At 48.5% G+C, this 24,974-nt stretch overlaps 1 pseudogene; it reads right to left on the reverse strand.

Moving 5' to 3' along the window:
* Positions 1–988: 988 nt before the first annotated feature.
* Positions 989–24,974, reverse strand: LOC137095574 (ferritin heavy chain A-like; annotated as a pseudogene).

Below are 24,974 nucleotides of genomic sequence, written 5' to 3' on the forward strand. Positions count from 1 at the left end.
TTCCCTCACATCTGTAGCAGGCATCCTCAGTGGTTGTGAGATCTTTTGGAAACTAGGCAAGTGATGTTTATATATCTGTGGAATGTCCAGGGTGGGAGAAATAACTTTTGTCTGCTTGGGGCAAGTGTGAATGTTGCAATTGGCCACCTTGATTAGTCTTGCAGCATCAAAGCCTGAATGATTGTTGCCTGGTGGGATCCTTTGTTGAGAGGTTTTAGCTGGACCTGCTTGATTGCCTAGGGAAATCAAGGGAGGGAAAGAAGGACAAGGTGTATAAGAAAAAGGGAAGAAGGAAAGAAAAGGGAAAGAAGAGAAGTGAAGAAAGAAAGGAAAGGTAGAGGAAGAGGGGAAGGAGAGGTAAATATGTATGATGGAAGCAAGGGAAGGAAAGAAATAAGAACAAGGTGCATGAGGTAAAGTGAGGAAGGAAATAAAAATAAGGGAAAGGAAGGACGAAAGGAAAGGTAGGAGGAGGAAGGAGAGGCAAAGGTGTATGAGAGAAAGCAAGGGATGGAAGGAAAGAAGGACAAGGTGCATGAGGGGAAAAGGAAGGAAAGAAAAAAACAGAAGAAAAGGAAGAGAAGAAAGGTAGGAGAGGAAGAAGGAAAGAGGAAGGTGTATGAGGGAAAGCTAGGGAGTATGAGAGAAAGTATCAGGGGAAGCTAGGGAAGGAAGGAAAGAAGGACAAGGTGCATGAGGGAAAAGAAGGAAAGGAGGAAGGGTAGAAAGAAAAAGGAAGAGAAGGAAAATGTATGAAGAGAGGGAAGAAAAAAGAGGAGAAGGGAAGGTGTCTGAGGGAAAAGAAAGATGGAAGGGGCTGCAAAAAGAGTGAGAACATTGCCATGAAGACATTGTAAGGGAGGCCTCAGAGCCAGAGAAGGGAGAAAGCAGACAAGTATTACCGGTTATATGTATATTCACCTGACCAACAATAAACAAAGTCCACTTTTTATTACTACAAAGACTTCTGGGAACAAATAGCCAGCAGTCATTGAGCTCTGGCACTCTCTGTGAAGGAGTTCTGGTCGAAGAGGTGCTCCCCCAGGCCGTTGTCGGGCACTTCCAGGCGCCACAGGTTGGAAATGTAGCCCCCTAGCTCCTTGACAGCTGCCACCTGGTCTTCCAAGAAGGACTTTAGGAAATCGCACATCTGCAGAGAGGGAAAGTAGGAAGGCTGAAAGAGTGAAAACTTTTTACAAGTTGCATGTGTCTGGGTACTTTTGGGTGTATACTCAGTCCCATCCTTCTTGTTCACTTATGTGCGGAACCCCTTTCTGCAGAGCGAGATGGTGCAAATTCAGGAGAGCTTGGTTCAGGATGCCCTCCAGCCTCAAGGCACTCTCAAAGAACAAGGTGCATGAGGTAAAGTGAGGAAGGAAATAAAAATAAGGGAAAGGAAGGACGAAAGGAAAGGTAGGAGGAGGAAGGAGAGGCAAAGGTGTATGTTCTCCCATTCATCCTTTTCTGGTTTCTGAGAAGAAGAGGCCAAGCAGCAATGAAGAAAATCCACAACAGCCAAGTAGAGAAGTGTGTGTTTGCATCAGCAGAGTTATACAGTTTTAGATTTCAGTAAGATATATGCTTAACAACTCAATTGGATTATGGAGTATTGATTCGAAAGAAGATGCCCTCGAAAGAAGATGAAGGAGATGTAGTTTTATAAGATTTTATAAACGCTATATAGGACTGGAGGTCCCATCTGTAAAGTGTATACAGACAAAGATATAGCTTTTTAAAAGAGCTGTTTACAGTATTTACATTCCTCCCAATGATATCGAGCTGCTTTTAGGAGGGTCTCCCCAGCCGTGGAGATCCCTGAGGACCGCACCAAAGAGAGTCCTGGAACCTTGGTGAGGCCAGCGGAAGCCAATTTCAGTGATTAAAATATTAAAAATAATAAATCCTCACCAAAGCGGAAGAAGTTTCAGCAACTGAGGTGTTTTATTAGTGATTCAGATGCAATTGGATGCAAAAGTTGGGATAATTCCTCTACAAGCATGACGCTAAAGAATTTTACAGGCATTTTATAGAGAAAGTACAGCAAAACCTTTTGAATTTCCCACCCGGCCCTCTCCGCCCGGCTTCGCGCTGATTGCTTGACAGCCTAACAGCTGGGAGGAGGCCTGGCGGCCCGCCTTGCTTCTGGGCCAATCAGCGATGTTCTCCGCCTCTGGAGAGCCAGTCGGCACATTCCTCTCACTCCCGAAGATCGACCAATCAGGAGTGAGAAGGCGGGATGATCGCAAACAATGGGGGAAATGATAGGATTATAGATTGCCAGCCAGCAGGAATGTGAGGCTTTGTGTCAGGAGCCGGTTTCCAGGCCTTGAGTTTTGGCGCTAAAAACCAGGATCCTGACATGTAATGCTGATAAGAATGTGCAGCTGGTGACCTCGGGGGAAGCAGTTGGCATTTGGCGGGGAATATTGCGTGGGACTTTCGGTTGGCGGGAAAGGGGAGTTCAATTGTGAGGGAGGGTATATAAGGGTTGACCTGCGTCTGCCGGTCAATCCTGGTTTTCTTCGTGTATGAATGTCCAGCAGTAAAAGTTCCTGATTGATTACGGATTGGCATCCTGTGTCGTTATTGGGAGCGGCTGCTGTGAGCTTACATTAAGCCAAGATTTATCAGTACCATCCTGCGGCTGCGGTGAGGTATCTTTATGGAACAAGAGGAGAATCCAGCGGCAGAGGGAGAGCCAGACTCCCCTTTCGAGAATGCGGAGGAGGAACTGGAGAGAGTGGTTGCCTTGGCTTCATCGACTGCTTATGCCCGGCCCAACGGAGTGACCCAGAGGCGAGCGAAGGGGGCAGAGGCAGCAGCGAGAGAAAGCAGTGGGCTAGACTTCTCCTCCCCACAGAGGATGGAGTACCTAGAGGAAAAGGTAGCAGCCATGGAGACCACCCTTGCAGTGATGTCAAGATTGATGGAGCGTCTGGCCCCCTTGGTAGAGGAACCACGACCCCGGGGGGAATCGGTGTGGAGTGCGGAGGAGAGGAGCGACCGGAGACTCGGGGCATGGCCTAAGATGCAGGTGAGTTAGAGGACTGGGGCAGAGAGTGACGAGGAGGAAAGACAACCACGGGGCCTAACGCTAACATCCCAGCAGACGCTTCTAGTGCCCCCGGCCGGAGCCAGGCGCCGCACAGGGCGGCACGGGCTGCCCCCGGAGCAGCACGGGCTCCAGGGAGGGCCACCGCAAGCGGAGAGCCAGGAGGTGCAGCCCCTTTTCCACCACCAGAGAAGGGAGGAACTGAGAGTCGAGTTTGGAGGTGAAGCCGGGAGCCTCGATTATTTTCTAACCATGGTGAGGAGCTATCTAGAGTACAACGCACTCACCTTCAGATCGGAGGCCAGCAGAGTGCGGGCAGTGGGCGCAGCACTGAGAAGAGGAGCGGCAGAGTGGTATGTCCAGCTCCATGCCAGGCAAGACCCATGCTTGGGATCCACGAGGCGATTCCTAGCAGCGATTCCTTCCAGGACCCGCTTGAGAGAGTCAGAGCGAGAGAGAAGTTGCAAACCATAACCCAAGGCCAGCGTTCCGTGTCCGAATACATAGAAGAATTTCAGTTGCGGGCAGAAAAAGTGCCAGAGTGGTCTGGTACCACTAAGGACCAGATATTTAAGAAAGGCCTGCAGAAGGAAATCTTAGCTTGGGTGCTCCATTGCGATGATCCGGAGGAGATAGGTGGATGGATGGAGCTGGCTGGCCGCATCGAGACGACCCTGGCTCGGGTCAGGAGGCATCGAGGGGCGGCGCCGCAGCAAACGAGAGCCAAGGAGGAAAGTTGGAGAACGAAGAGAGGCCCGATCAGGAAAGGACCAGCCAGAGGATCCAAGGAGCAGAAAAGCGGTTGTTTTGTATGTGGCCGTTTGGGGCATAGGGCTGCCAGTTGTTGGCAGTGAAAAGGGGGGATCCCCCTCAGCCAAAGCCTAAACCGGCTGCGGGGAAGAGAGCGGAAGAGAGCCTCCCTCACAGGGCCCCAGTGGGGGATCTGGTGAGTCACAACTCAGGAATGCTAGTGTTCCCCATAAGGCTAGAAGGGGAGGGTAAGTGGGCCAGTTGCAAAGCCCTCATGGATTGTGGATGCTCCAGGAACATTATAACCCCTGATTTGGCAGACGAACTGAATTGTGGGAAGGCCATCTTGCCAGCCCCTATAGCATTTTCCCAACTGGATGGGTCAGTGGCGGCTGGAGCTCCGGCGCGATTCAAGGTGGGGAAAGTGCAGTGCAAGATAGGGAATTGGGAAGGCGGCATAACATTTGTGGTGTCCCCTATGGCAACTTATAATGTAATATTGGGAATGCCGTGGTTGAGGGAGGCAAACCCACAGATCAATTGGAGGAAGGGCAGCATGATCTTCCAAGAGGAAGAAAAGGGGGAGTGTTGTAAGGGGGAGGGATCACGATAGACTGGGTGCAGGAAATCCCCCCGAATATAGAGACTTTGAGGACGTGTTTGACGAGAAGGAAGGAGATCAGCTCCCTCCCCCGAGAAGGGTCGAGGTGAAAATTGAACTCAACAAAGACGCTAAGCTACCTAGGAGTAGGTTATACCACATGTCGGCAAGAGAAATGGAGGAACTGAGGAAGTACATTGATAAGAACTTGGCCCGAAGGTTCATAGTACCATCTGAATCCCCATTGGGGGCCCCAGTGCTATTTAGGTACAAAAAGGATGGCTCATTGAGGTTGTGTGTGGACTATAGGGGGCTGAATGCAGTGAGCACGACCAACAATTACCCGTTGCCTCTAACCAAGGACTTACTATCAAGACTGTCGGAGGCACGGGTGTTTACGAAAATTGACTTAATTGAGGCCTATCATAAGTTGTGGATACGGCCTGAGGACAGATGGAAAATGGCCTTCTCATATGCATTGGGCCATTTTGAATATTCTGTGTGTCCGTTCGGTCTAAAAGGCTCGGGAGGGGCATTTATGCAAATGATTAATGAGGTGCTGCATCCGTTACTGTACCGGGGGGGGGGGTGTACTGTTTTGTGGATGATGTGATAATATTCAGCCGCAATAGGCAATCCCACATTCAATTGGTGAGGGAGGTACTCCAAAAATTGAGGGAAGCAAAGCTGTTTGCAAAGCTGCCAAAGTGCGAGTTTAATAAGGAACAAATAGATTTCCTCGGATACAGGATCTCCCAGGGAGGGGTGGCGATGGACCCTTCAAAGGTAGAGGATGTCAGGGAATGGGGACCTCCCAAAACACACAAGCAGTTACAATCCTTCCTAGGGTTTGCGAACTTTTATCGAGTGTTCATAAAAGACTTTGCCCAGGTGGTGCTACCCCTCACTGAATTGCTGAAGACAAAAGGGAGACGGAGACGGTAAGGGTGCGATCCCCGGGGGCAAAGTTAAATTGGTCAGCAGAATGCCAGAGGGCTTTCGAGGAACTGAAACGCAGGTTCACAGAAGAACCTGTCCTAATCCACCCCGACCTGACTAAGCAGTTTGTAATCCATTGTGATGCGTCAGATTGGGCCTATGGGGCAGCGTTGACCCGGAGGGGAGGTTGAAGCCGTGTGGGTTCATTTCAAAAAAAATTCAGCGAAGCTGAGCGAAACTGGCTGGTGTGGGAGAAGGAGGCCCTGTCAATCTTAAGAGCTCTGGAGACATGGAGGCACCTATTAGAGGGAAGCGGCATACCCTTTGAGGTATGGACTGACTATAAAAACCTACAATATATCACTTCGCCCCGGAAATTATCGGCAAAACAAATAAGATGGGGGCAGTTTTTCAGCAGATTCGATTTTCAGCTGAAGTTCCACAAGGGGAGACAAAATGTTGTGGCAGACACGTTGTCACGCATGCCAGAGGATGAAGGAAGGGGGCAAGACCAAAAGGAGAGTATTTTCTCGGAACGGCAGTGGGGCATGGCGGTGCAGACCAGGGTGTCAGGACTCGGTTTCCTGGCCTTGGATGGTGGCACAAAAAAACCAGATTCCTGACATGGAGAACCGATAAGGATTTGCAGCTGGTGGCCTTGGGAAGGGCAGTTGGTGGTTTGGCGGGGAATATTGAGCGGGATCCTCTGTCGGCGGGAAGAGGGGATTCGAATGTGGGGGAGGGTATATAAGGGTTGACTTGCGTCTGTGTGCCAATCCTGGCTTTCATTGTGTATTCGTGTCCAGTAGTAAAAGTTTCCTGATTGATTACGGATTGGCGTCCTGTGTCTTTTCTGGGAGCGGCTGCTGTGAGCTTATGATAAGCCAGGATTCCTTGGTGCCATCCCACGGCTGTGGTGAGGTACCCCTATGCAACGAGAGGAAGATCCAACGGAGGGGGGAGAACCAGCCCCCCCCTTTTGAGAATGCGGAAGAGGAGCTGGAGAGAGTGAATGCCTTGGCTTCATCGACTGCGTACGCCCAGCCCAACGGAGTCACACAGAGGCGAGTGAAGGGGGCAGGGGCAGCAGCGAGAGAAAGCAGCGGGCTAGGCATCCCCTTCCCGCAGAGGTTGGATTACTTGGAGGAAAAGTTGGCGTCCATGGAGACCACCCTCGCGATGATGTCGAAGGTGATGGAGCGGCTGGCCCCCTTGTTAGAGGAACCACAACCCCGAGGGGAGTCGATGTGGAGCGCGGAGGAGAGGAGTGACCGGGGACCCGGGGCACGTCCTAAAACGCAGATGAGTTGGAGGACCGCTGCGGAGAGCGATGAGGAGGAGGGACAACCCCGGGGACTAGCGCCCCAGCAGACGTTCCTGGTGCCCTCGGCCGGAGCCGGGCGTGGCACAGGGCGTCAGGAAATGCCCCCGGAGCAGCGAGGGCTCCAGGGAGGGCCACCACGAGCGGAGAGCCGGGAGAGGCAGCCCCTTCTCTACCAACCCAGAAGGGAGGAGCTGAGGATCGAATTCGGAGGAGAAGCCGGGAGCCTCGCATACTTCCTGACCATGGTGAGAGGATATCTAGAGGATAACGCCCTTACCTTCGGATCGGAGGCAAGCAGGGTGCGAGCAGTGGGCGCAGCGCTGAGAGGGGGAGCAGCGGAGTGGTACGTCCAGCTCCACGCCAGGCGTGATCCATGTTTGGGATCTACGAGGCGGTTCCTGGCTGCGATGGAGGCACACTTCAGGGATCCGCTCGAAAGGGTCCGGGCGAGGGAAAGGCTGCAAACGATAACGCAAGGCCATCGCTCTGTATCCGAATACGTCGAGGAGTTCCGATTGAGAGCAGAAAAGGTGCCGGAGTGGTCCAATACCACTAAGGTACAGATATTCAAGGAGGGCCTGTGGAAGGAGATCTTAACCTGGGCACTTCATTGCGATGATCTGGAGGAGATGGGCGGATGGATCAAGCTGGCTGGCCGTGTCGAGACGACGTTGGCCCAGGTTAAGTGACACCAAGGAGCGGCGCCGCAGCAGACAAGAGCAAAGGAGGAGAGTTGGAGGACGGAGAGAGGCACGATCGGGAAAGCCCCAACCGGAGGGTCCAAGGAGCAGAGGGGCGGCTGCTTTGTATGCGGTCGCCTTGGCCATCGGGCTGCCGAATGTCGACAAAGGAAAGGGGGAGATTCCCATTTCCCAAAGTTCAAACCGGCCGCAGGGAAGAGAGCGGAGGAGAGCCCCCCTTCTAGGGCCCCAGTGGGAGATCTGGTGAGTCACAGCCCAGGAATGCTAGTGTTCCCGATCAGGCTAGAAGGGGAGGGGAAGTGGGCCAGCTGCAAAGCCCTCATGGATTGCGGCTGCTCAAGAAACATTATGACCCCAGAATTAGCAAACGAACTGAAATGTGAGAAAACCCCCTTGCAAAGCCCCATAGCATTCTCGCAGCTGGATGGCTCAGTGGCGGCTGGAGCCCCGGCACGATTTGAAGTGGGAGAAGTGAGATGTAAAGTGGGGAGCTGGGAAGGCGGCATAACCTTCGTAGTATCCCCTATGGCTACTTACAATGTAATACTGGGGATGCCATGGTTAAAGGAAGCTAACCCACGGATCAATTGGAGGGAAGGCAGCATAGCCTTCCAGAGCGAAGAAGGGGGGGAATGTTGCAAGGGGGAAGAAAGCATGACAGGCGGAGCGCAGGAGATTCCCCCTGAATACAGAGACTTTGAGGATGTATTTGACGAAAAGGAAGCAGATCAGCTTCCCCCTCCTAGGAGGGTCGAAGGTAGGATTGAACTCAATGAGGACGCTAAGTTGCCCAGGAGTAGATTATACCCCATGTCGGTCAAGGAGATGGAGGAACTGAGGAAATATATTGATAAAAACTTGGCCCGAGGGTTTATAAGGCCATCCGAATCACCCTTGGGGCCCCCAGTGCTGTTTAGGCACAAAAAGGACGGATCGTTGAGGCTGTGTGTGGACTATAGGGGGCTGAACGCAGTGAGCACCACCAACAACTACCCCATGCCACTAACTAAGGACTTGCTATCGAGACTGTCAGAAGCAAGGGTGTTCACGAAAATTGACTTGATCGAGGCTTATCATAAGCTGCGCATAAGGCCCGAGGACAGGTGGAAAACGGCGTTCATCTGTGCGCTCGGCCATTTTGAATTTTCCGTCTGTCCCTTCAGGCTCAAAGGCTCAGGATCAGCATTTATGCAAATGATTAATGAGGTGTTACACCCATTATTGTATCGCGGGGTGTTTTGCTATGTGGATGATGTAATTGTGTTTACCCGGGATAGACGATCGCATGTCAAATTGGTGAGAGAGGTGCTCCAGAAATTGAGGGAGGCAAAATTGTTTGCAAAGCTGCCAAAATGTGAGTTCAATAGGGAGCAGATAGATTTCCTGGGATACCGAATCTCCAAGGGAGGGATAGCAATGGATCCGGCAAAGGTGGAGGATGTCAGGGGGTGGAGCCCTCCCCAAACGCGCAAACAGTTGCAATCGTTCCTCGGGTTTGCAAATTTCTATCGGGGTTTCATAGAGGACTTTGCTCAGGCGACTCTACCCTTAACTGAACTGCTGAAGACGAAGGGAAAGGGGGAAACGGTAAAGGTACGATCCCCGGGAGCAAAGTTAAATTGGTCAACAGAGTGCCAAAGGGCTTTTGAAGAACTGAAACGCAGATTCACTGAAGGACCAGTCTTGGTCCACCCTGATTTGACCAGGCCGTTCGTGATCCATTGTGACGCATCAGATTGGGCTTACGGGGCGGCCCTGATGCAAAGGGATCCAGAAGGGAGGTTGAAACCCTGCGGGTTCATCTCAAAAAAGTTCAGCGAAACTGAACGGAACTGGCCGGTGTGGGAAAAGGAGGCTCTGTCAGTCGTGAGGGCTCTAGAAACATGGAGGCACTTATTAGAGGGAAGTGGCATCCCCTTTGAAGTGTGGACCGACCATAAGAACTTACAATACCTCACCTCACCCAGGCAATTGTCAGCAAAGCAAATAAGGTGGGGGCAGTATTTCAGCAGATTTGATTTTAAGCTGCGGTTCCACAAGGGAAAACAAAATGTGGTCGCAGACACGTTGTCAAGAATGCCGGAGAATGGAGGGAGGGGGCAAGGCCCAAAGGGGAGCATATTCTCAGAACGGCAGTGGGGCATGGCAGTACAAACCCGAGCACAAACGGAGCGCAGTCAAAAGCTGGTGGGGGTTGAGAGCAAGGACGGGGGATGGGAGGAGGAGATAAGGCAAGCATGCAAGGAGGATAAGTGGCTGGAAAGAAACAAGGAAAAGGTGGAATGGAAAGACGGATTGGGATTTGTAAACAGGAAGTTATACATCCCAGGCAACCTAAGGGAAAAAATGATGGTTAGGTGCCATGGCAACAAGGGAGCAGGACACTGGGGAGTAACAAAAACCCTGAAAATGTTGGCACGTCAGTGTTGGTGGCCCGGGATGAGAGGTGACACCAAACTGTATGTATCCCGATGTAATGCGTGTGCACAAAGTAAGGCAACCACACAAAAGCCAACGGGGTTATTGCAAAAGGTGGCAGAGCCATCAAAACCTTGGAGGGTAATTGCTATGGACTTTGTGGGCGAACTCCCAATTAGCCGAGGTCAACGCTACATATGGACAGTGATGGATTTATTCTCAAAACAAGCACATTTCATAGCGCTGCCTAAATTGCCATCTGCAGAAAAATTGGCTGAGCTGTTTATCAAACATATCTACCGGTTGCATGGCTGCCCAGACCAGGTGATCAGTGATCGAGGGGTGCAATTTACGGCCCGATTCTGGGAAGGGTTCATGCAGTTGATGGGAGTGGAAAGGACCCTGAGTTCAGCGTTCCATCCCATGACCAATGGGGGGGTTGAGCGCACACAACAGACTTTGGGGCTGTTCCTAAGGACATACACAAACCGGTGCCAGACCGATTGGGCTGATTTACTCCCGTTTGCAGAAATCGCATACAATGGGGCCTGTCACGCATCCACAGGGAAATCCCCTTTTGAGATAGTATACGGCATGGAAGTAACCCATTTACCAAAGCTGCCGAGTTGGGGGGAAGAGCTGTGGGGAAAGGAAGGGTGGCCAGACAAAGTGAAAGCGAATTGGGAAGAAGTGGCGAAATCACTCCAAGAAGCCCAACGAAGGTATAAGTTGTTTGCGGACCGGAAAAGGAGGAAGGGAGATAGATTGGAAGAAGGGGAATTAGTGTGGCTGAGCACCAAAAACCTCAAGCTAAATACCCCCTCTCGGAAATTGTCTCCTAAATACATTGGTCCTTTCAGGATTTCTGACAAGATAAATGAGGTGACATATACATTGAAACTGCCAAAGGTTTTGGGGAAGGTACACCCAACATTCCATTGTAGTCTGTTGAAAAAATACCAAGGTCCGCTAGACAAAGAAGGGACATGATGGTGATGTATGTTTCCCTTCCAGGAAGAAGAGGAGGAGGAGGGGGACGTTATGTCAGGACTCGGTTTCCTGGCCTTGGATGGTGGCGCAAAAAACCAGATTCCTGACATGGAGAACCGATAAGGATTTGCAGCTGGTGGCCTTGGGAAGGGCAGTTGGTGGTTTGGCGGGGAATATTGAGCGGGATCCTCAATCGGCGGGAAGAGGGGATTCGAATGTGGGGGAGGGTATATAAGGGTTGACTTGCGTCTGTGTGCCAATCCTGGCTTTCATTGTGTATTCGTGTCCAGTAGTAAAAGTTTCCTGATTGATTACGGATTGGCGTCCTGTGTCTTTTCTGGGAGCGGCTGCTGTGAGCTTACACCAGGGCACAAGCGGAACACAGCCAAAGGCTTGTGGGGGTAGAGAGCAAAGACAGGGGATGGGAAGAGGAGATAAGACAGGCATGCAAGGAGGATGAGTGGCTGGAGAGAAACAAGGAAAAGGTGGAATGGAAGGGTGGATTGGGGTTTGTGAACAAGAAGGTGTACATCCCAGTCAGCCTGCGGGGGAAAATGATGATAAGATGCCATGACAATAAGGGGGCAGGACACTTGGGGGTCACCAAAACCCTGAAATTACTGGCGCGCCAATGTTGGTGGCCCGGGATGAGGAGTGACACAAAATTATATGTATCCCGATGTGACACATGTACAAGAAACAAAGTACCCACACAAAAGCTAACAGGGTTGTTGCAGAGGGTAGCAGAGCCATCAAAGCCATGGAGTGTGATCGCCATGGATTTTGTAGGCGAACTTCCAAATAGCCGAGGTCAGCGCTACATATGGACAGTGATGGATTTATTCTCGAAGTAGGCGCATTTCGTGGCGCTGCCCAAATTGCCATCTGCGGAAAAGTTGGCTGAGCTGTTTATCAAACACATATATTAGTTACATGGGTGTCCTGATTAGGTCATTAGCGATCGAGGAGTGCAGATTACAGCACGATTCTGGGAGAGGTTCATGCAGCTGCTGGGGGTAGAAAGGACCCTGAGTTCAGCGTTCCATCCCATGACCAATGGGGGGGGGGGATCGAGCGCACTCAGCAGACGTTGGGGTTATTCCTAAGGACATACATCAATCATTGCCAGATCGACTGGGCAGATCTTATCCCATATGCAGAAGTCGCATATAATGGAGCCTGTCACGCATCCACAGGAAAATCCCCCTTTGAAATAGTCTATGGTAGGAAGGTAGCCCCTTTACCGAAACTGCCGAATTGGGAGGAGGAGGAATCGTGGGGAAAGGAGGGGTGGCCAGACAAGGTGAGAGCGAGTTGGGAGGAGGTGGTGAAGTCACTCAGAGAAGCCCAACGGAGGTATAAGTTATTTGCAGATCAAAAAAGGAGGGAAGGAGACAGATTGGAGGAGGGGAATTTGGTATGGTTGAGCACCAAAAATCTCAAGCTGGATACCCCGTCCAGAAAATTATCTCCTAAATACATCGGCCCATTTAGAATCTCCAGTAAAATCAATGATGTCACATATAAATTGCAACTGCCGAAAGTTTTGGGGAAGATACACCCGACGTTTCACTGTAGCTTGTTGAAAAAGTACCAAGGTTCGGTAGATGAAGAAGGAATGTAGTAGTGACATGTATTTCCATTCCAGGAAAGAGAGGAGGAGGAGGAGGACGTCATGTCAGGAGCCGGTTTCCAGGCCTTGAGTTTTGGCGCTAAAAACCAGGATCCTGACATGTAATGCTGATAAGAATGTACAGCTGGTGACCTCGGGGGAAGCAGTTGGCATTTGGCGGGGAATATTGCGCGGGACTTTCGGTTGGTGGGAAAGGGGAGTTCAGTTGTGAGGGAGGGTATATAAGGGTTGACCTGCGGCTGCCGGTCAATCCTGGCTTTCTTCGTGTATGAATGTCCAGCAGTAAAAGTTCCTGATTGATTACGGATTGGCGTCCTGTGTCGTTATTGGGAGCGGCTGCTGTGAGCTTACAGCTTTGTCTTGGCTGGCAAGGTGTGATCGCCGTAAATAAAGGTTTTCCTGTCCATGATGGGTTTTGGGGAAAGAAACAAACAGGATCAGCATGTGGACCTCGGGGTGGATCAACGCTGCCCTTTGTAATTTCAATCATTTTTTATCCACAGTCCCATAGACTTCCTCATCTCGCCAGACATGCTCAGAAAACGAGATAAAGAAATAATAAATGGCTATTGTTTCATGCAGATGTGTCAATCAAAAGATGAGTTTCGAGAGAGGCAGGGATTCTCCCTCGAGCATTGCAACAGTTCCTGGTCACTTTTTTTGTAGGGCAAAAGTCAAAGGAAAAGCAGGAAACAGACTACATTTCATACAATTTTTTCTTATACAAAGTTCATATAAAAATCCCATACCCAACCCACACCTTGATCATTTTATTAAAATATTGATTTTTATTAGTATGAAGAACTAGAAATCCCAAGCTTCTGGGGACAGTTCGCGGGAGTGGAGGTGGCCTGCAGCCCAGGCCAAACAGCAGAAAGTCACTTTTCCCTGGTAGAAGCTTGCAGATGGGGCTGAGCTGATAGAAACAAAATCCATCGTTCTGTACTTGGGAGACTATAACTCCCTCCCAAGGACCGGGTCTCCTGCCCAGCCCCTCCTGGGGGCAGCTGCAGTGGGTCTCCGGCAACTGGGCTAAGCAGGATCGAACGGCAGCAAGGGAAATGGACTGCTTTTGCAGAGCCGGCGGAGTTTTGACAATCAGCTGTTTTCCGTCAAATTATATTCTTTAAAACAAAACAATTATTTCCCAGGCAGAGGGATCCAAAGTGAGAAAAGCAAGATAGCAGTTAGGCTTAGAGTTAATCATAAAAAATATATAAAATTAAAACGGAGCCGATCCGCCATTTTGTAACTCTCGCGGATATGGGGGTCCAAAATGGCGGTTTCGGTATCCGCGGTTCTGACGGACGCAGATCCAGCATTCCGGGGGCGCCAGAAAAGCATCCCCAGCAGGCTCACGGCTCTCCGGAGCTTGGAAAAGGTTTATTTCATGCAAAGAGGAGCTTCAGGCAAGGAAAGGACACAAAGTAGCAAGTGGAAAAGTTTTAAAGTTGCAAAACTCAAGTACTTTTATTAGGGGCTTGTTACAAAGTAAGGAGAGGGGAAAGTAATAGAAGGCTGAATGCAGTCCTAGTTTTGAGCTGCCTGCAGGGGCACATTTCATCAAGTGGACCCAACTTGGCACCCAGGAACTGCGGAACTCTCCGCTGCAGTTTAGACCAATTTGAAGGCGGGGGTGTCCACCGCTCTCGGGGACACCCTCTCACCCCGCAGGGGACTCACAATGCACATATACACGGCAAACATTCAATGCCATTTAGACATGAAACATATATAGACAGGCAATTTAACATTCCAGCTTTCTGATTTCATGAGGGTATTCTCGATTCCAGCCACAGGGAGAGCTGCCACTTCACTGTCCACTTGTGACACCGAGTCCTTGATGGAGTACTTCCCCATTCTTATGCATGCTGCTGGAAGGTTTTATGATGTCGTACATTAGTTAAATTAGCCTCCCTGCATGAAGCAGCACCTAAATTTCCTACTTGACAGATGCAACTGTCTTTTGGGCTGCATAGGTCAACAGCAAGCTAGACAATCAATGGTCAGAAGCTCACTCTGACCCGGTCTGGCTTCGAACTCATGACCTCTTGGTCAGTAGTGATTTAATGCAGCTGGCTACTAACTAGCTGCGCCACAGCCCAGTTTGAGGAGTAATCCTCACGCTTACCCTCCCAATTCTTTCACACAGCATTCTTACTTTTACTTGTAACTAAGAGATAAGCCAGTGCCTGCCTAGCGCATCCCCGCAAGTCAGGGTCACTTGAAGCAGATATGAAGTTATAGTAAATTTCCAATCTATTCCAATTTCTGCTGCTTTTCACCTGTTTGCTTGCTTAGTAATAGAGAACCAATCAAATGAACAATATGCCAATCAAATGAACAATATGTTAACATAATCAAAATGTGCTTTTTGAATTTCTGTAAAACAATAAAAGATTGTGACCCTGTCTTGGGGACGCAGCAGTATTTTCATGCCTAGAGCACATTTGCTGCCATTTGCTTTGGCCGGCAAATAAAGCTATCTTCAGAGAAATTCAACTCGTTGGTGTGTTCCTTCTGTGCCGCCCTCCCAACTCAGAAGGAAACTCCTGAGAATCCGCAAAATGCATGCCCCTTCATTACCTACTCAGAGAAACTACTTAAAGTCCTATTGTAACTGGATTCATAAGCAAAGTGCCTGTATGCTGTATACATGAAGTTTTGTGAATAAACCAACTCTGTTACTTTTAAAGAAGACTGTTTATTTTGACTCTTGATAGCATCATTAAAAGGCTAATATATTTTAAGGGAGAGTTGATTTTTTTGGACAACTTCAAAGAACATTTCTGAGACTCTACTGAATATATATATTGTGCATTGGCATGTCTTTGTCCCTGACAGTTCAAAGACATATCTCCATACATGAGTTTAACAGTTGAGAGACCTAGTTGTCTTGTATGAATTCTGGTGAACATAATTTTTCAAAAGGTTGTGGTTACTAACAAGGTCATGCCTTTCCGTGACTACTGACTTTCCAAAAAGGTTATGAATCCCATTTCCCAAATGGTTATGGAGATTTACATTCTCCAAAAATTGGCCAGTTTACCTCTAGAAGAACTGGACGTTTTCCCAAATAAAAATTGATAAAAGGACTCTTTTCCATATGGGTCATGCAGTGATAGAGTGGAGCAAAAGTTCACAGTATCAGAGCTCCAGGACGTTTTGATAAGGCACCAAAAAACCCATTCCTTGAGAAGATTAAACCACATTAACGTTCTTCCTCCTCCCTTTCTTCCTCCTTTTTTCTTTCTTCCTCCTGCTTCTCCTCTTCTTCACTTTTCTCTCTTCTTCTTCCTCTTCTTTTCCTCTCTTCCTCTTCTTCATCTGCTCCTCCTCCTCTTCTTCCTCCCATCTCCTCCTTGTCACTTCCTCCTCCTTTCTTCCTCCTCCTCTTCTTCCTCCTCCTCTTCATCTTTCTCTTTTTTCCTCTTTTATTCTTTTTCTTCCTCCTCCTCCTCACTTTATTTTATCCCTCTTTTCTTCCCATTGGGACTCAAGGCAGCAACAGAATTGAAAAACAAGGCAAATATACTGTGCATGAATACACAAATTAAAATTAAATATTTGTATCAGGAATACTAAAAGTTAAAATACAATTAAAAATGCATTTAAAAGTTAAACATCCCCCCACTCCCAGAATGATAATGAGAATGGAAAACACTCATGTTTCTCCATATTCACCAAACTCAGGCCAAGTCCAGGACTTTGTCAGTGAATGAAAGGTTGCTTCTTTCATTCACCTGAATGTCCTGCAGGACGATGCATCCTCTTCTCTTGTTCTGATAGTTGAGAAACGCCTCTGCATCTGCACTGTTCTTGAAGGACACTTTGCTGAAGAAGTCAACAACATGCTTCAGGGCCACGTCATCACGCTTAAAGTAGTAGGACTGGGATCGAGGAGGGAAAGAAGAACAGGAAACCATGAAAGACCCTTCACTAGATCAATTTATCAGTCATCAACATTTTCCAACATTTCCTACTAATTTCATATACATCCTATCCATCAGCTTCCACACTCACAAATTACTCTACATAACAAAATATGGAGATTTTTTTTCCTGGTTTGAAATTGTTATTTCCTGTTTAATTGTGTGATACTTATTTTGAAAGTAATTGTTCTACTCCATAAACTTTGTTTTTGTAGCTGCCACAAACTGTTGAATTGATTGAAACTCTATGAGATGTTCATGGAAAAACTAGAGCAAAATATGCTACAGGATTTCCCCCAAAACCAAAGTTTTTGCAGTTTAATAGACATTTCTCGTGTTTTATGATTCTGTGTGCGGGTGTGTCAAGAGCAACTTGAGAAACTGCAAGTTGCTTCTGGTGTGAAAGAATTAGCTGTCTGCAAGTATATTGCCCAGGGGATGTCTGGATGTTTTGATTTTTACCATCCTTGTGGGAGGCTTCTCTCATGTCCCTGTATGGGGAGTTGGAGCTGACAGAGGGAGCTCATCCGTGCTCCGTCCGGATTCAAACCTCTGACCTGTTGGTCTTCAGTCCTGCCAGCACAAGGGTTTAACCCATTGCGCCACTGGTTGAACCAATTAAGAAATGATATTTATAACCCAGGAACCAAAATCGTGTTGCATAATGTTATTGAGCTGTTCTCCTCATGCTTCTATGACACTTGTATGCAAAAGTAGGTAGAAATGAGGAAAATGCAACTGGGAATGGCTTTCTGTAAACTGGAGTGGATCTCTTTTGCGCTGAGCTGCATTCTCTCTGGGCACTTTGCCCAATGGGCCTCCCACCAGGGTGTAAATAAATACTGGGCTATAATGGAAGTGGCATCTGCCTGCCACTTGGGGGCTCAAGGAAAACAAGCTTTTGCCAAAAGCACTGAAATCTGCAAAGAAGTATTTGGATCTTGAAGCCCTTTGCTGGGCCCTTTGTCTCATAGCAATAGCCTCCTTCTCTGTGAATTTCTTTGATTCTAAAACTCCATCGATTGTATGATACACACTAATCTCAGTATCGCCAGTAGGAAAAAAAATAGATAGATAGATAGATAGATAGATAGATAGATAGATAAGAGTAGACAGATAGACATGGTGGAGAGATAGGGTAGATCAGGCACGGGCAAACTTCGTCCCTCTGGGTATTTTGGACTTCAACTCCCGCAAGTCTCAAAAATCCTGAGAAATCATGCTAGGGCTAATTTTTGGAGAAACAGGGTGGATAGATAGACAGAAAGATAGAAACAGTAAATAGATAGATAGGTAGAGTAGATACAGTAGGCAGACAGACAGATGCAGTAGATAGACAGACAGGTATGGTAGATAAATATGGTAAACAGACATGGTAGACAGACATGGTAGATGGATAGATAAACAGATATGGTAGACAGATGATAGATAGATGGATGGATGGATGGATGGATGGATGGATAGATGGATAGATAGATAGATAGATAGATAGATAGATAGATAGATAGGGTAGATAGGCAGATAGATAGACAAACAGATAGATATGGTAGATGGATAAATAGATATGGTAGATAGATAGATACTGTAAGCAGATAGACATACAGATAGGGTAGATGGATAGATAGATATGGTAGATGGTTCCGGTATGGTTCCAGTTCCGGTATGGTGGCCAGCAGCAGAACGCAGAGCTGCACCGTCTAAAAACTTAAATCCAAGTCCACTAGGTCCACCGGGGGAGGGGGACAACAGCCTTGCGAACACTACTTTACCCATAATGTCTGGGAATCGCCAGAAGGCTAAACGGAGGGTTGCACAAACACAACAAGGACCAAGTACCAAAAGCACAATAATCCCAATTAAACAGCTCAAGGGAAGATCCCAGGGGCTCACATGTCTTTACACTAATGCACAGAGCATGGGAAATAAACAAGACGAACTCCAACTTCTAGCACAACACCACAAATATGATATCATAGGGATCACGGAAACCTGGTGGGATGACTCCTATCGCTGGAATGTAGATATCGAGGGGTATAACCTCTTTCACAGAAACCGAACAAAGGGGAGAGGAGGCGGAGTAGCCTTATATGTCAAAAACTCTTATGCTGCAGAAGAAATTCAAGACAGCAATCTGGGAAACCAGCTTGAAATCATCTGGATAAGAATCAAGGGAACTGGGACTCAAAAAGATGTCGTTGTAGGCGTCTACTACAGACCCCCAAGCCAGGAGGAAGATCTTGATGAAGTCTTCTGCCAACAGTTGACCAAACAGGCACAGAAAAGAGATGTAGTAGTCATGGGCGATTTCAACTATCCCGATATTTGCTGGAAAACAAACTCGGCCAAGAGTACAAGGTCCAACAAATTCCTCGCTTGCCTTGCAGACAATTTCATGGTCCAGAAGGTAGAAGAGGCAACAAGGGGATTGGCTACTCTTGATCTCATCCTAACAAATGCGGAGGACCTGATCGATGCGGTCGAAGTGGTAGGATCCTTAGGGGCAAGTGACCATGTGCTCCTGCAATTTGAGGTACAAAGGAAGGCCGAAACTAAGACAAGTCAAACCCGCACTTTGGACTTTAGGAGAGCGGATTTCCAAAAAATGAAGGAAACGCTGAGCAGCATTCCATGGACACAGATACTAAAAGACAAGGGAGCTACGGATGGATGGGAATTTCTCAAGAGTGAAATACTCAAAGCGCAATTGCAAACCGTGCCAACAAAGAGAAAAAATAGGACAAGTGCAAAGAAGCCAGAATGGATGTCCAAAGAACTTCTAACTGTGCTAAGACACAAAAGAGACATGCACAAGAAGTGGAAAAAGGGAGAAATCACCAAAGAAGAATTCAAACAAATAGCCAACACCTGTAGGGAAAAGGTCCGCAAAGCTAAAGCAAAAAACGAGCTCAGACTTGCCAGGGACATTAAAAACAATAAAAAGGGCTTCTATTCTTATGTCAGTAGAAAAAGGAAAAACAAGGAGGCGATAGGACCTCTTCGAGGAGAAGATGGGGCAATGCTGACAGGGGATAGGGAAAAGGCAGAAATACTTAATGCCTTCTTTGCCTCGGTCTTCTCACAAAAAGAGAGTCTTCAACCTCAGCAAGATGGAGTGGATGAGGGATTGGAGGACATCCAACCCCAAATTGGGAAAGAAGTCGTCCAGGAATACCTGGCCGCTCTTAATGAGTTCAAGTCCCCAGGGCCAGATCAACTACACCCCAGAGTATTGAAGGAACTAGCGGAAGTCATTTCGGAACCATTGGCAACCGTCTTTGAGAGTTCTTGGAGAACGGGAGAAGTTCCAGCAGATTGGAGGAGGGCCAATGTGGTCCCAATCTTCAAGAAGGGAAAAAAGGATGACCCAAACAACTACCGTCCGGTCAGCCTCACGTCGATACCGGGCAAGATTCTGGAAAAGATTGTTAAGGAAGCGGTCTGCAAACACTTAGAAACAAATGCAGTCATCGCTAATAGTCAACATGGATTTATCAAAAACAAGTCATGCCAGACTAATCTGATCTCTTTCTTCGATAGAGCTACAAGCTGGGTAGATGCGGGGAATGCCATGGATGTAGCGTACCTGGATTTCAGTAAGGCCTTCGACAAGGTCCCCCATGACCTTCTGGCAAGGAAACTAGTCCAATGTGGGCTAGGCAAAACTACGGTGAGGTGGATCTGTAATTGGTTAAGTGGACGAACACAGAGAGTGCTCACTAATGCTTCCTCTTCATCCTGGAAAGAAGTGACAAGTGGAGTGCCGCAGGGTTCCGTCCTGGGCCCGGTCCTGTTCAACATCTTTATTAATGACTTAGATGAAGGGCTAGAAGGCATGATCATCAAGTTTGCAGACAACACCAAATTGGGAGGGATAGCCAATAGTCCAGAGGACAGGAGCAGAATTCAAAACGATCTTGACAGATTAGAGAGATGGGCCAAAACTAACAAAATGAAGTTCAACAGTGACAAATGCAAGATACTCCACTTTGGCAGAAAAAATGAAATGCAAAGATACAGAATGGGGGACGCCTGGCTCGAGAGCAGTACGTGTGAAAAAGATCTTGGAGTCCTCGTGGACAACAAGTTAAACATGAGCCAACAATGTGATATGGCGGCAAAAAAAGCCAATGGGATTTTGGCCTGCATCAATAGGAGCATAGTGTCTAGATCTAAGGAAGTAATGCTACCCCTCTATTCTGCTTTGGTTAGACCACACCTGGAATATTGTGTCCAATTCTGGGCACCACAATTTAAGAGAGATATTGACAAGCTGGAATGTGTCCAGAGGAGGGCGACTAAAATGATCAAGGGTTTGGAGAACAAGCCCTATGAGGAGCGTCTTAGGGAACTGGGCATGTTTAGCCTGAAGAAGAGAAGGCTGAGAGGAGATATGATAGCCATGTATAAATATGTGAGAGGAAGCCACAGGGAGGAGGGAGCAAGCTTGTTTTCTGCTTCCTTGGAGACTAGGACGCGGAACAATGGCTTCAAACTACAAGAGAGGAGATTCCATCTGAACATTAGGAAGAACTTCCTGACTGTGAGAGCCGTTCAGCAGTGGAACTCTCTGCCCCGGAGTGTGGTGGAGGCTCCTTCTTTGGAAGCTTTTAAACAGAGGCTGGATGGCCATCTGTCAGGGGTGATTTGAATGCAATATTCCTGCTTCTTGGCAGGGGGTTGGACTGGATGGCCCATGAGGTCTCTTCCAACTCTTTGATTCTATGATTCTATGATTCTAAGTGAATCCAGGGCGACCCCCCCCCCTCGACCACCCTCAAACTAAGGAGAGAGAGGCCCAGAACTACCATGGGTCCCGAGTGGCTTGGGGAGCTGAGGCGCCCAGGAGAAAAGGAGGAAGGAGCCGGGGAAGCCGGAGGAAAGACAAGTGAGCGCGGCCATTTAAATGTGGCCGGCTCCCTCCCAGCAAGATCCTACAGCCTCATACTCTCATCTGGTGAGAGTACCGGGTGCCTCCCCCCCCCCCCGGGACAGCGCGAGGGGGCGAGCCGCTGCCTGCTCGGCAGTGCCGGCGCCGGCGCCATCGCTGTTGCTGCGGCCTCCATCGCCGCCATCTTTGTTGGGATCGCGGCTGGAGCCGCCTCCCCTCCTTGCGAGCACTGGGAAAGAGCGAGCCGCTGCTGGTTGGTCCTGCCACCGGCCTGTGCCGCCACGGAGGTCGCCGCCGTGGCCGCCGCTGCTATCGCAGCCACCATTGTCATCATCACCTGGGGCCGTGGCAGGAGCCCCCCCCCGCCGCCGCCCCCCGCGGGGGCATCGAGAAGGGATGTGCCGCTGACTGCCGCCGCTGTTCCGGATTGTCAGAGGCCTGTTAAATCCCACCACTCTAGGTGGGAACCCTGACAATTCAACTGCTCGCTGTGAAGGTTTTGCTCAGTTCTTTGCAGAAAAAGTCGCTTTGATCCGTTCTGGTCTGGACACCATATTAAATGCAGTCTCTGAGGATGTAACAAGAGCACCTGCTTATTCTATTTTGATGGATTCATTTCAATTGGTGAAGCCCGAGGATGTGGACAAGATACTTGGAGGAATGAGGCCTACTACGTCCATCCTAAATCCCTGCCCATCCTGGCTTCTAAAAGAGTCCAGAGGGGGATTGACTGAGTGGGTTGAGGTGGTGGTTAACGCCTCCCTTCCGGAAGGCAAGATTCCAGCGAGCTTAAAACAAGCTATAATAAAACCGCTGTTGAAAAAACCATCACTGGATCCCACTAAATTTGACAACTTCAGGCCAGTTTTCAATCTCCCCTTTTTGGGCAAAGTCCTGGAGCACGTGGTGGCCTCACAACTCCAGGTATTCTTGGGAGACACGGATTATCTGGATTCGGCACAGTCTGGTTTCAGACTGGGACATGGAACTGAGACAGTCTTGGTCGCCTTAGTGGATGATCTGCGCCAGGAGCGCGACAGGGGGAGTGTGTCCCTGTTGGTGCTGCTGGACCTCTCAGCGGCCTTCGATACCGTCGACCACGGTATCCTTCTAGGGCACTTTGCGGGGATGGGTCTCGGGGGCACTGTCTTACAGTGGCTCCGGTCATTCCTAGAGGGCCGCACCCCGAAGGTGTTATTGGGGGACACCTGTTCTACTCCACAACCTTTGTCTTGTGGGGTTCCACAGGGTTCAATACTGTCCCCCATGCTGTTTAATATCTACATGAAGCCGTTGGGAGAGATCATCCAGAGTTTCGGGGTACGATGTCATCTGTACGCAGATGATGTCCAACTCTGTCACTCCTTTCCACCTGCTACTAAGGAGGCTGTCGAGGTCCTGAACCGGTGCCTGGCTGCTGTAACACTCTGGTTGAGGGTGAACAAATTGAAATTGAATCCAGACAAGACAGAGGTACTCCTGGTCAGTCGCAAGGCCGAACAGGGTATAGGGTTACAGCCTGTGCTGGATGGAGTCGCACTCCCCTTGAAGGCGCAGGTTCGCAGCTTGGGTGTGATCCTGGACTCATCGCTGAGCCTGGACCCCCAGGTTTCGGCGGTGACCAGGGAAGCATTTGCACAGCTTAGGCTCGTGCGCCAGCTGCGCCCGTACCTTGGGAGGTCTGACTTGGCCACGGTAGTCCACGCTCTGGTTACATCCCGCTTAGATTACTGCAACGCTCTCTACGTGGGGTTGCCCTTGAAGATGGCCCGGAAGCTCCAATTGGTCCAACGTGCGGCAGCCATGTTACTAACAGGAGCAGGACGCAGGGAGCACACAACGCCCTTGTACCAGCTCCATTGGCTGCCGATTTGCTACCGGGCTCAATTCAAGGTGCTGGCGTTGGCCTTTAAAGCCCTAAACAGTTCCGGCCCAAGATACTTATCTGACCGCATCTCAGCCTATGAGCCCACAAGAACTTTGAGATCGTCCGGGGAGGCCCTGCTCTCGATCCCGCCTGCCTCAGAGGCGCGCCTGGTGGGGATGAGAGACAGGGCCTTGTCGGTGGTGGCTCCTCAGCTGTGGAACACCCTTCCCGTGGACATCAGACTGGCTCCCTCCCTGATGATATTCCACAGGAAATTAAAGACCTGGCTGTTCAAGAAGGCGTTCGAACAAGAAGTGCAATAATTGGTAATGACGACAGGAATAGAACAACGGAAAATGACACTGGGATTGTGGCACAGCTGGCTGAGTGTCAGCTGCATTAAGATCACTCTGACCAAAAGGTCATGAGTTCGAAGCCAGCCCGGGCTGGAGTGGGTGTCCCGCCATTGGGTAGCCCATTGTCGACCTTTGCAACCCGAAAGACAGTTGCATCTGTCAAGTAGGAAAATAAGGTACCACCTTGTGTGGGAGGCTAAATTTAACTAATTTATGAGGCCATAAAGAAGAAAGACTCCGGGGAATGTGGAATGCGGAAGAACTTCATCGGTGTCATTGATGGACGATGGAAAAGCAGCAGCTCCCCTGGCGGCCAGAAAAAAAAAAGTTAAATAGCCTTGGTGTATTTGTCTGTTAAACATTGTTTGTCAAACTGGCATTGAATGTTTGCCATATATGTGTTTACTGTAATCCACCCTGAGTCCCCTGCGGGGTGAGAAGGATGGAATATAAGAACTGTAAATAAATAAATAAATAAATAAATAAATGATACTGGATTGTGGTTCAAACGATGAGACGACGTGAATGGATGTTTGTATTATTGATATTGCTGATGTTTTTCTGAGAATGATGTTTTTGGTTACTGCTAGATTGATATTTTAGATTGTGTCTTGAATTTTGAACCTGTTTTTCTATGTTGTACACCGCTGTGAGTCGCCCCCGGGCTGAGAACAGTGGTATATAAGCAAAGTAAATAAATAAATAGATAGATAGATGGATAAATATGATAAACAGACATGGTAGACCGATAGACATTGTAGATAGATATGGTTGATAGACAGACAGATAGATAATAGATATGGTAGATGAATAGATATGATAAGCAGATAGATAGATAGATAGATAGATAGATAGATAGATAGGGTAGATGGATAGATAGGGTAGATGGATAGATATGGTAAGCAGATAGATAGAGTAGATAGATAGACAGATAGAAGATAGATAGATAGATAGATAGATAGAGAGAGAGAGAGATAAGGCAGATGGATAGATATGTCAGGCAGAGAGAGAGAGAGAGTCCGCAGACAGCTAAACATGGTAGATACATAGACAGATATGGTAGATAGATATGGTAGGTAGGCAGGCAGATATATAGATATGGTAGATAGCTTTCTAGATCCAGTAGATAGACAGGCAAATAGATAGGCAGGGTGGATGAGTAGATACATTAGGTAGGTAGGTAGGTAGGTAGACATACATGCAATAGGTAGGTAGGTAGGATAGATAGATATGGTAGATACAGGTAGATTAATAGAGTTTAGATAGATAATAAAAATATAGATGGAGGAGAGAGAGAGAGAGTAGATTTTCCCAAATCAAAGGGGTTAAGTCCAGTAGTGCTGTTGAAACACATCCTATTTAGATCTAAAGGAGAGATGTGCTGAGCATGTCCCACAAGAGAGAAACGTCACACAGCCTTACCATGGAGAGGTAGGTATAGCTGGCATAAAGCTCAGGTTGGCCACACAGTTCACTGCTGCCTCACAGTCCACATGGTAGTTCTGGTTCACCTAAGAGCCCAT

This window comes from Anolis sagrei, chromosome Y (genome assembly GCF_037176765.1).
Source record: "Anolis sagrei isolate rAnoSag1 chromosome Y, rAnoSag1.mat, whole genome shotgun sequence".
NCBI classification, from domain to species: Eukaryota; Metazoa; Chordata; class Lepidosauria; order Squamata; family Dactyloidae; genus Anolis; species Anolis sagrei.